Source organism: Kogia breviceps, chromosome 19, assembly GCF_026419965.1.
Source record: "Kogia breviceps isolate mKogBre1 chromosome 19, mKogBre1 haplotype 1, whole genome shotgun sequence".
NCBI classification, from domain to species: domain Eukaryota; kingdom Metazoa; phylum Chordata; class Mammalia; order Artiodactyla; family Physeteridae; genus Kogia; species Kogia breviceps.
The window spans coordinates 29,089,053-29,101,310 of record NC_081328.1 but is presented as its reverse complement, the minus strand read 5'-3'; positions in this window follow the sequence as shown (position 1 = coordinate 29,101,310).

The following is a 12,258-nucleotide window of genomic DNA, read 5'->3' as shown; positions in this document are numbered from 1 at the left end:
ATCCTCTGTGTGGGAATCTCTCTGCTTTGCCCTCACACCCTTGTTGCTGTGCTCTCCTCTGTGGCTCTGAAGCTCCCCCCTCCACCACCCACAGTCTCAGGTGATGAAGGGCCTTCCTAGTGTGTGGAAACCTTTCCTCCTTCACAGCTCCCTCCCACTGGTGCAAGTCCCATCCCTATTCTTTGTCTCTGTGTTTTCTTTTTTCTTTTACCCGACTCAGGTACATGGGTTGTTTCTTGCCTTTTTGGAGGTCTGAGGTCTTCTGCCAGCATTCGGTAGGTGTTCTCTAGGAGTTGTTCCACATGTAGGTGTATTTCTGGTGTATTTGTGGGAAGGAAGGTGATCTCTGCATCTTACTCTTCTGTCATCTTGAAGCTTCTCCGGGGGGACATTTTCTAAGAATATTTTCTTAGAAAGATATCTCTTTATCTGTCATTTTTTCCACAATTTTCCCCAATAATATTGTTTTTCTATTAATGTTGTTTTGTTATAAAGAACAGGCAACAACACCAAATTTGATAAAAGCATAAGATAAAGCTAAGGAACACATGGCTTCATCAGCAACCTCAATTATCTGTCTCAAACATGAGAAAATACAATAATTTCCTAGAGCAGAATCTTTTGTGGTTTTCCAATCCCTCAAAAAGGGGGACGGCCCTTTGTGACTGAGGGAGTAAACGATTTAATGACTAAACTTACTGGCCAGGTAACAAAGGAGATTTAGCCATTTGCCATTGTTACACAGTTTCAAAAGAGGACTCTGCTTCTGTTAGCAATGAAATGTGTTCTTCAACATTGTAATACATAAACATCACAGATGAAATTAGAAGGAACAGAGTGTTCTGATGAAACCACAATTATCACATTCTTGACCACTTGGAGATTCTAACCCTTCAAGAGTCAAACTTCAAGACTGATGAACCCCTATGAGTAACATCAAAATTAATTGCTTAAAGTAGATAAATGTAGATATCTACTACTTGCCTCTAACTCATCTGGTTTTTCCCAGATACTGTCTTTGGGCATTTGGGGGAACATGTAGGCTCTGGCAAATGGGAATGTAATTAACATTAGAACACTAGATGAGCAATGTTTAATTACTCAGCATTGGAAGCTATCAAAACAAGATTGCAATTACACTTTACACATGCTGCATTTCTTATAAGATCAGCAATTCAGACCTTAGCTAATACATACAGAGCACTCTACATTCTACAGATCTCCTAGGCCATTTAATGATGACTTATCAACAACCAGTTTAGTTACTAACAGAACTGAAGGCATTGTGATTAAGTTTAAATATTAACCACAAAATAATTAACTAAAATATGTTATATAAGAATGGGGAAAGAGCTACTAAAGTAAATAATCAAGACAAGAGGGCAAACCTGATTTAACATGGCAAATTTTATTTAGCAGTATTTTAAAAACTCAGCCCTGACTTTCTCTGGACAAGGTGTTTGATGTATGCTAAATATATGACATTTAATTTTCCAAAATCTTTCAATGTTGCTAATATTTCTTGTTTAACAAAAACTTTATTTTATAAGAAAACAAACACCAACCAGGAGAGGGAAAGTTAGAAATAAAACTGAGCACTTAGAGTAAGGCATTTTACATGATGAATATCCAACTTAAGTCACACAAGAAGCCTGCAAAGGAATTATTTCCACTGTTTTACAGAAGGAGCAATGCAACGCTGCACGGTTCTATAATTTTCCCAAAGCCAAATAGCTAGTAAATGTTAAAGCTGAGATTCAACTCCAGGGCTTCAAAACTCAGGAAGCTGTGCTCTGTTAAATAACCATCTCTCTATCCATACACACACAAACAAGCATGTGGTAAACATCTAGTTAAGTTTTACTTTAAAAACCATTAAACATTAAAGGAAGTCAAGATTTGTGTGAATTTGGGGAAGAGGTAAGAAAAAAATAATTAAAGAAAACTCAAGGCAAGAGAAAGGTTTAGATAGGACATTGAAAAGAAGATTGGGGTTGGATATGCAGAGCAAAAAAAAGGCACATGTACATGGTGACAATAGTCCATAGAAGTCAAATAGTAGGTAATAATGTTACTTCATGTCCACCATAAGAGAACTGAGCTTTTATTTTTCTAAATTTTAAGACCCAACAAGATGTTTAATTTAAAGTAAGTAGAGTCTAATTAGAGATATCCTTAGATCTTAGCACAATGACCAAAGTCAGCTTGTCTCATGCTCTCAAAAATAATTGCTTCACCTCTGCCCTCATAAAGTAATCACAACAAAGCATAATGATTGATAAGCTAGGGAATGGGTAGTCAATCCAGTAGAGAAGCCACTGTTGGAGTACACAATTGGACAGCATGTTTCAGGTGAACATATTCAGGAAAGATAGGTAGGATGACCACAATCCCTTATATTAACTAGAAGCCTGCAGGGCATGTAGCGTCTCAAACTCCATATTCAAAAGGGAAACAAATGAGAAAAATAGTTATTAGAAATCTCATATACCTACCCCTCCATTAGACAGGGGGAGATAATCTAATATTTCTCTACAAACTTAGAAGCATGAATAAATCCCTGGTGATTACTAGTGGAGAAATGTAAAGGAATGATTTTCAAAAATATCTACTTTAATATTGCCTCCTTTTATGTGAGGAAACTGAGGCTGAGACAGATACAATGACTCAACCTGAATTACAACTCATAATTGGTAGAACCAGGATCAGAGATGCTAGTCCTTCTGTTTTCAAAATACTTGAAACTAGATGAGTGGTTGTTGGTAAATCCCTTTGCGCGCACACACACACACACACACACACACACACACACAAAGTAGATTTAGAAAAATAAGTATATTTTCCCCACTTTTTAAATTTTGATTTTTTTTTTTAACATTCTTGCTTCCTTTGATCTTGATCCAAATGTGTATAATATCTGCTGGGGCTGGAAGATTTTACTTCCTACTATGAGAATACAACTTCCTCTCTCTCTCTTTCTTCTTAAGGTTTAACTGTCTCATTTAGTTTGTTCTTGATATAATTTTGTTAATGATATTCTAGTGTCTTTCATATATCACTTACTTCTTTTAAAATGAGTCACTAAACTTTCAGCAAAGGAAGTTGAAAATATATATCAGAAACTTTTTTTTTTAGTTCATATTCATTTTGGCTTTTCATTCTCACTTACTGAAATAACTTTCTAATTAAATAAACCAAATATAACATAAAGATTTCTGCACAGATATTTTAATCACAAAATTATTTGTAATAAAAAAATTACTAAAATCTATATGTTCAAAGATATTCAAATAGTTAAGTAAATTATTCATAAAATAATATGCTCCTGTTAAAAGTTTCTGTGAATTCTTAATGACATTGAAACACACGTGATGAAACTGTAAGTTGTAAAATAGATATTAAATCACATAGAAATTATAAACATTTATTTGTTTGAAAAAGTGTTTGCAGGAAAAATAAACTGGCTAGGAATGTACTTGCATTTTTTAAAGCTTTTTAGTGTGAAATAATTTCAAATTTACAGAAAGTTTGCCAAGATAGTGTAGACAGTTTCTGTGAACGCTTCCCCTAATACTGACATTGTGAAGAAGTTAACAGTGTTACAATACTATTAACAGAACTACAAACTTGATTTAAATTTCACCAGTTTTCCCAGTAATGTCATTTTTCTGTTCCAGGTTCTAATGTAGGATAATCACGTTTGGTCACTATGTTTCCTTAGTCTTCTTGAATCTCCGAGGGTTTCTCAGTGTTTTCTTTTTCTTTTTTTTTCCCCAAGTTTTTGAAAAAATTGAAGAATACTCATCAGGTCTTTTTTAGAATGTTTCCCAATTTGGGTCATCTGGATTTAGAGATTTTTTTGAAAGAACACCACGGAGGTGAAGTGCCCTTCTCATCATATCATATAGGGGGGATACATGATAACAACCTGAATTTCCATGTATGATATTAATTGGCTGAGTCAGTGTTTGCCAAGTTTCTCCACTGTAAAATTACCGTTTTTCTATTTTCATACTCTATTCATTTAAACTGAGTGACTAAACACAGCTCACACTCAGGGTGGAGGGAGTTAAACCACACTGCCTAGAGTGGGGTGTGTATACAAGCGTTATTTGGAATAGTTCTGTAAGGAAGATCAGTGATTAATTTATTAAGTTTAAATTGGTTTGGATTCACATAAAAATATTTTGTTCTTTGATTTATAATCCAACATTATCTCTCTAGTTTTTCAAAGCCCACTATACACATTAACACTGAAATATGCTACTATCATTGTCTTATTTTTGTTACATTGTTTAGAATTTATCAACTTTTTTTTTCTTACGGTACATGGACCTCTCACTGTTGTGGCCTCTCCCATTGTGGAGCACAGGCTCTAGATATGCAGGCTCAGTGGCCATGGCTCACAGGCCCAGCCACTCTGCAGAATGTAGGATCTTCCCAGACTGGGGCATGAACCTGTGTCCCCTGCATCAGCAGGTGGACTCTCAACCACTGCACCACCAGGGAAGACCTATCAACTTTTTTATATTGTGCAGATACCAGTTTTGTAACCAGAGACAAAAACAAAAACAGAAATGAAAGGCCCAAAATCAATGTCTATACTAACCCCACAAGGGCAGACCAATGATCAGATTACTCTTATTGGCCACTGTAATGTTTTTTTCTGCTGGGTTGTGTGAGATTCAGCTACTATGTGTTGATTTTGAGTGAGTCTCCCTCACAATGCACATAGGATAAATTGAGAGTTATTAATGGGCTGGTCCACAGCTGTCCCTTGGGCTTAGGCAACATGTGTGGACTTATGTGTTGGTTCTCACCGTGATGCTGCCTGGGTCTATAGCACCCAAGAGCAGCAGGAGTGGGGACAAATATCTTTAGCCCATATGGCTTCCAGTGCTAAAACCAGGCTACCACTCCACATCCACTGCTGGCTCTGCACCCAGGGTCTATCAGTCTTCCAGGAGTGGCCATGTCTATCTTATTCAAGGGGTTTTTCAAACCATTACTCTGCAACAAAATATTTTCTGACTGTTACCTTCTGGTGTCTGACACTGATGAAATTGTTATCTCCAGAGTTGTTCTTATTCCATGATGATTAGTGGGAAAGGCATTCCTTGAACAAATGTGACCACTTATCTCACTCTACCTTCAGGCCCTTCACATAAGTAGAGATGTTGCAAAATTGAAAGAGGTCACTCTATGAATGCAGTGACCATTGCTTAAAGAGTTCAATAATAGATACAGTTTTTTGTCTGTGCTATGAAATTCCAAATGGTAAATTTAACATGACTGGAAAATGAATTCTTGTTCACATTTTCCTGCATAATTTGGGTAAAATTGCAATTGTGAGGATTGTAATCAAAGCAAAGTAACAACCTTAAGGAAGTCATCTGAAGTCAATGGTCACTGGTGACAGGATGGATGATGAAGCATCCTGAGTATGTAAACAGCATTAAATAAAAGATATTAGGAACCAAAGAGGCAAGGAGATCTATATCATTTCAATATAAACAGATTCCCAAGAGCTATATTATTTTGAGCAATAACAGTAATGATACATTTCTTATGATGGGAGAACTGAAATTAGCCAGAAACTGTGCCATTGACCATAAAGTGAAGCAAAACATAATAAACAAAAAATTGAGATGGTTTCTGGACTAAACAGGTAAAGATGGTGCTTGGACACTGCAAAGATTCTTCACATGTACCTGCTGATAGGACAGTAAAAAATGAATGCTTGCCTTATTTTTATCCATTTTACTAACTCTTTATCAATAAATCACTACACCTCAAATGACCCATGAATTTTTGTAATCAAAGTGTATATATAATGAAGGGGTCCTGGGGCACAGCACACTCAAGCTGTAGCCCTTTTTGTCCCTATTCCCACTCTTATGAACAAATTCAAAAACAGCATATTTTTAAGGTAGTTCTTTAATAAATCTGGTGTATTATGTTTTTTAACATTTTATATTGGAGTACAGTTGATTAACAATATTGTGTTAGTTTCAGGTGTACAGCAAGTAATTCAGTTATACATATACATGTATCTATTATTTTTGAAATTATTTTCCCATTTAGGTTGTTACATACTATTGAGCAGAGTTTCATGTGCTATACACTAGGTCTTTGTTGGTTATTCATTTTACATATAGCAGTATGTACATGTCAATCCCAAATGCCTGAACTCTCCGTCTTCCTGACCCTTTCCCCAGTAACCATAAGTTAATTCCCTAAGTCTGTGAGTCTATTACTGTTTTGTAAATAAATTCATTTGTATCATTTTTTTTTCTTTTTGAACCTCTAGGTTCATCCATGTTGCTGCAAATGACATTATTTCATTCTTTTTAATAGTTGAGTAATATTCCATTGTATATAAGTACAAAATCTTTTTTATCCATTGATCTGTTGATGGATATTTGGGTTCCGTCTATGTCTTGTAAACAGTGCTTCAGTGAATGTTGGGCTGCATGTATCTTTTCAAACCATGTTTTTCTCTGTATACATGTCCAGGAGTGGGATTGCAGGATCATATGATAGCTCTATTTTTAGTTTCTTAAGAAACATCCATATTGTTCTCCATAGTGGTTGCACCAATTTACATTACCTCAAAAGCATAGGAGGGTTCCCTTTTCTCTACACTCTCCCCAGGATTTATGGTTTCTGTATTTTTTATGATAGCCATTATGACTGGTGTGAGATGATATTTCATTGTAGTTTTGATTTGCATTTCTCTAATAATTAGTGAAGTTGAAGATCGTTTAATATACATCTTGGCCATCTGTGTGTTTTCTTTGGAGAAATGTCTATTTAGGACTTCTGTGCATTTTTCAATTGGGTCATTTGTTTTGATGATATTAAGGCACAAAAGCTGTTTGTAAATTTTGGAGACTAATCCCTTGTCAGTCACATCATTTGCAAATATTTTCTCCTATTCTGAGGGTGTATTTTCATTTTGTTTCTGGTTTCCTTTCCTGTGCAAAACTTTAGTGTAATTAGGTTCCATTTGTTTATATTTGTTTTTATTTCCATTATTCTGGGAGATGGCTCAAAAAGATATTGCTATAATTTATGTCACAGAGTGTTCTGCCTATGTTTTCCTATAAGAATTGTATAATGTCCAGTCTCACATTTATGTCTTTAATCCATTTTGAGTTTATTTTTGTGTATGGTGTTAAAGAATGTTCCAATTTCATTTTTTTGTTTTGCATGTAGCTGTCCAGTTTCCCCACAAATAGTCAAGAGATCAATACAGGAAGAAGATACAACAATTGTAAATATGTATGCACCCAAAATAGGAGCACCTCAATATATAAGGAAAATACTACCAACCATAAAGGGAGAAGTGGACAGTAACACAATAATAGTGGGGGAATTAAACATCCCACTTTCATCATAGACATGTCACCCAGACAGAAAATCCATAAGGAAACACAGACCTTAAATAACACTTTAGACCAGATGGACTTAACTTATATTTATAGAGCATTCTATCCAAAAGCAGCAGAATACATACTCTTCTCATGTGCACATGGGATATTCTCTAGGATTGACCACATGTTGGGACACAAAGCAAGCATCAGTAAATTTAATAAAATTGAAATCATAACAAGCATCTTTTCTGACCACAACACTATGAGATTAAAAATAAACTACAAGAAAAAATTGTAAAAAGCACAAAAACATGGAGGCAAAGCAATATGCTTCTAAACAAACAATGAATCATTGAAGAAATCAAAGAGGAAATAAAAAAATACCTAGAGACAAATGACAATGAAGGCACAATGATCCAAAACTTACGGGATTCAGCAAAAGCAGTTCTAAGAGGGAAGTTTATAGCCATATAATCTTACCTCAGGAAACAAGAAAAATCACAAATGAACAACCTAACCTTACACTTAAAGCAACTAGAAGAAGAACAAACAAAATCTAAAATTAGAAGGAAAGGAATCATGAAGATAAGAGCAGAAATAAATGAAATAGAGATGAAGAAAACAATAGCAAAGATCAATGAAGCTAAAAGCTGGTCCTTTGAGAAGATAAACAAAATTGATAAACCATTAGCCAGACTCATCAGGAAAAAAGGGAGAGGACTCAAACCAATAAAATTAGAAATGAAAAAGGAGAAGTTACAACAGACATCACAGAAATACAAAGGATCATAAGAGACTACTACAAGCAACTGTATGCCAAAAAATGGACAACCTGGAAGAAATGGACAAATTCCTAGAAAGGTAAAATTTCCCAAGGCTGAACCAGGAAGAAATAGAAAATATGAATGACCAGTCACAAATACTGAATTTGGAACTGTGATTAAAAACCTTCCAATGATCAAAAGTCCAGGACCAGTTGGCTTCACAGGCAAATTCTATCAAACATTTAGAGAAGATCTAACACCTACCCTTTTGAAACTGTTCCAAAAACTTACAGAGGAAAGAAAACTTTCAAACTCATTCTATGAGACTGCCACCCCCTTTATACCAAAACCAGACAAAGACACCACAAAAAAAGAAAATTATAGGCCAATATCACTGATGAATATACATACAAAAATCCTCAACAAAATAGTAGCAATCTCAATTCAACAATACATTAAAAGGGTCATACACCATGATCAAGTGGGATTTATCCTAGGGAGGATTTTTCATTATCTGCAAAGCAATCAGTGTGGTACACCACATCAACAAATTGAAGAATAAAAGCCATATGATCATCTTAATAGGTGCAGAAAAAGCTTTTGACAAAATTCATCAACAATTTGTGATAAAAAAAAAACAACAAAAAAACTCTACAGAAAGTGGGTATAGAGGGAAGATACCTCAACATAATAAGGGCCATATGTGACAAGTGTACAACTAGCATCATACTCAACCATGAAAAGCTGAAAACATTTCATCTAAGATCAGGAACAAGACAAGAATGTCCATTCTTGCCACTTTTATTCAACATACTTTTGGAAGTCCTAGCTACAGCAATGATAGAAGAAAAAGAAATAAAAGGAATCCAAATTGGAAAAGAAGAATTTAAAATATCACTCTTTGCAGGTGACATGGTACTATACATAGAAAATCCTAAATATGCTACAAGAAAACTACTAGAGCTCATCAATGAATTTGGTAAAGTTGTAGGTTACAAAATTAATACACAGAAATCTGTTGCATTTCTATACACTAACAACAAAAGATCAGAAAGAGAAATTAAACAATCCCATTTACCATCTCATCAAAAATAATAAATACCTAGGAATAAACCTACCTAAGGAAAGAAAAGAACTGTATTCCAGAAAGAATAAGACACTGCTGAAAGAAATGGAAGGTGACACAGATAGATGGAAAGATATACCATATTCTTTGATTGGAAGAATCAATATTGTCAAAGTGACTATGCTACCCAAGGCAATCTACAGATTCAATGCAATCCCTATCAAATTATCAATGACATTTTTTACAGAACTAGAACAAAAAATCTTAAAATTTGTATGGAGACATACACACAAGAAAAACCCCAAATAGCCAAATCAATCTTGAAAAAGAAAAACAGAGCTGGAGGAATAAAGATCCTAAATATCAGGCTATATTTCAAAGCTATACTCATCAAAACAGTATGGTACTGGCACAAAAATAGAAATATAGATCAATGGACCAGTACAGAAAGCCCAGAAATTAACCCACACACCTATGGTCAATTAATGTACAACAAAGGAAGCAAGATTATACAATGGAGAAAAAAGCAGTCTCTCAATAAATCGTGCTGGGAAAACTGGACAGCTACATGGTATATTATGGTTTTCTCCCTGGCTCAATGATTGCTACTAACCTCCAAGATTATGGTCAGAAAAAACAAGGAAAAGGAGGTAGTCTGCTATGGCTCAGTCTCACCATTTATTCTCCAACAGAGCAGACAGAGTAAGGTCACTACATTTTACAGTAAAAAGACCCCAGTTTTGTTGAGTTTTGACACCTTTTATTTCACTGAAGAAGAAAACCACTGTCTTTAATCTCTACTGACTTGTGATGCTGGGTAATTATGAGAATGTGATCTCATGTGGAATTTTAATCAGATGTTGTCCCTGGACCAAGTCCTGGTGGAACTGTACTTAGACTATGCCTTCTCCAGGTAAAATGACACTTAATTGCAATTACATGAAGCCTGTGGTAGAGAAAGTAAGCAAAAGTATGTATAGAAATAATGTAATGTAAAATATATTAAAAACCATTTAACTACACAAGTAAACAAAATATTACAGCATAAAATGTGTTTTGCCTATTGCTTTGGGAGAGTTTAGTTTTCTTAGTATCCGTCATTGGCAAACGTGAGGAAATGACCTCTGATTCATTGGAGGCAGGAATGTAAATAACTAAGTTTTTGAAAGGGTAATTTGGATAAAGCTTTCAAAAGGTTTAAAATATACATATATTTTAGTCCAGCGATCCTACTTCTAGGTAGATATATTCAGTGTTTTTCTGTAAAAGTTCACTGCAAGGTAACTATAATTAAATCAAATCCAAAGGAGAGCTAATCTAAATGCCAGAATAGGATATTATTTATAAATTATATGTTTATACTATGAACTTTTCTGCAGATATTAGAAATAATACAAAAGCACCTAATTCAGGAAATATAATACATCATTAAATAAAAATAGTAATTATACCAGTAAGACACATTATTAAAGCATACTTGACATATATATGTGTATATGTATATATATGCAAAAAGGTTTTTTTAGCAAAATACTAATTGTGATTTTCTCAAAATGATGACATTGTGAGTTATTGCCTATGACTGATTATTTTGGTTGTGGGATTTTAAATTTTCATTTTTCAAATTTTCACAATAAAAATACAGTAGTTTTATAATCCAAAAAAACTATGTTTATATAGGGAGAAGTCAAGAGAGCCAAAGAGTAGGAGGATGTAGAGTAAACCTCTCCCCACAAATGCATCAAGGCTACCTCTACAAATTGAACAATTCTCACAGAGCACCTGCTAAACACTGGCAGAGGAACTCAGACACCTAAAAGGACAAGAAAGTTTCCCGTGTATGACTAATGAAAGAAGAAGGGACAATGAAGAGGAGAGGAAGTGGGATAGGACCTGTGTCACTGTCTCCATAGCACCCACAGCAGTCTAGACCCATGATTACTGCAATTCTGGGACATGACTTCAGTGGATCTATGCTGGTGGTCTGGTGAAAACAATGTGTGAGAGTCACCAGGGCCAATTGCCAACATCACCATAGTTAAGTTTTGGCCAAGAGCAGAGCCAACGACAGTGTAATATGAAAACTCACACAACTGGTGAAAGGTGACCAAACAGAGCACACCCACACCCACAGGTCAACAGCTCCAGAGGAGGAATACTCAGTGAAGTCTCCCCCATAGGACTGCTCCAATCCCACCTACCTAATACCACAGATCAGAAACACAGCTAAGAAACAGATCTGGGGGCTCTTTCTCCAATGACTAGGGAGCAGACCCTATCCCTGACAGGGCAGTGACAACCACAGAGAAAAGGGGAGACCCTACTAAATATCTACTGCAAGCTATGGTCACCACAACATCAGTCACACCTCTTATCAAAGGGATAACGGCAAGCATACACTGAAGAAAAAGTGGCAGACATCTATACTATAAACAGCACCCACAACAAAAAAATTAAATCCACACAGGATACACAGAAAAGTTTCCACATAAAAATAGCCCTCCAAGACAGTCTGAGGTTTTGGTATCAAGAGCCTTTAGCCTTGAAGGTCAGCAGAACATTTAGCCTTGAAGGTCAGCAGGGCTTGAGTTCAAGAGCCCCACAGGGCTGGAGGAAACAAAGACTCCACTATTAGAGGGTGCACAAAATGTCTCACATGCACTGGGACACAGCACAAAGCAGTACCTCCAGAGGAACATGGGCTAGACTTACATGGGGATCTTTGATTGTCCCTTGGGGTGGTGAGTGTCAGCTGTAGCTCACTAAGGGAGCAATGACACTGGCAGTAGAAGTTCTAGGAAAAATTGATGGGCTGAGCTCTCCCACAGGCCCCTACTTTGGTACCAAGACCTGGCTCCACCCAACAACCTGTAGGTTCAAATATTGGAAATCCTCAGAACAAACAACCAACTTGACAGGAACACAGACCCACCCATCAGAAGAAAGGCTGCCTAAAGTAGTACTAAGCTCACAGCCACCTCAAAACACACGCCATCACACAGCCCTGTCCACCAGAGGGAAAACACCCAAATTAACCCACCAGAGGGCAGAC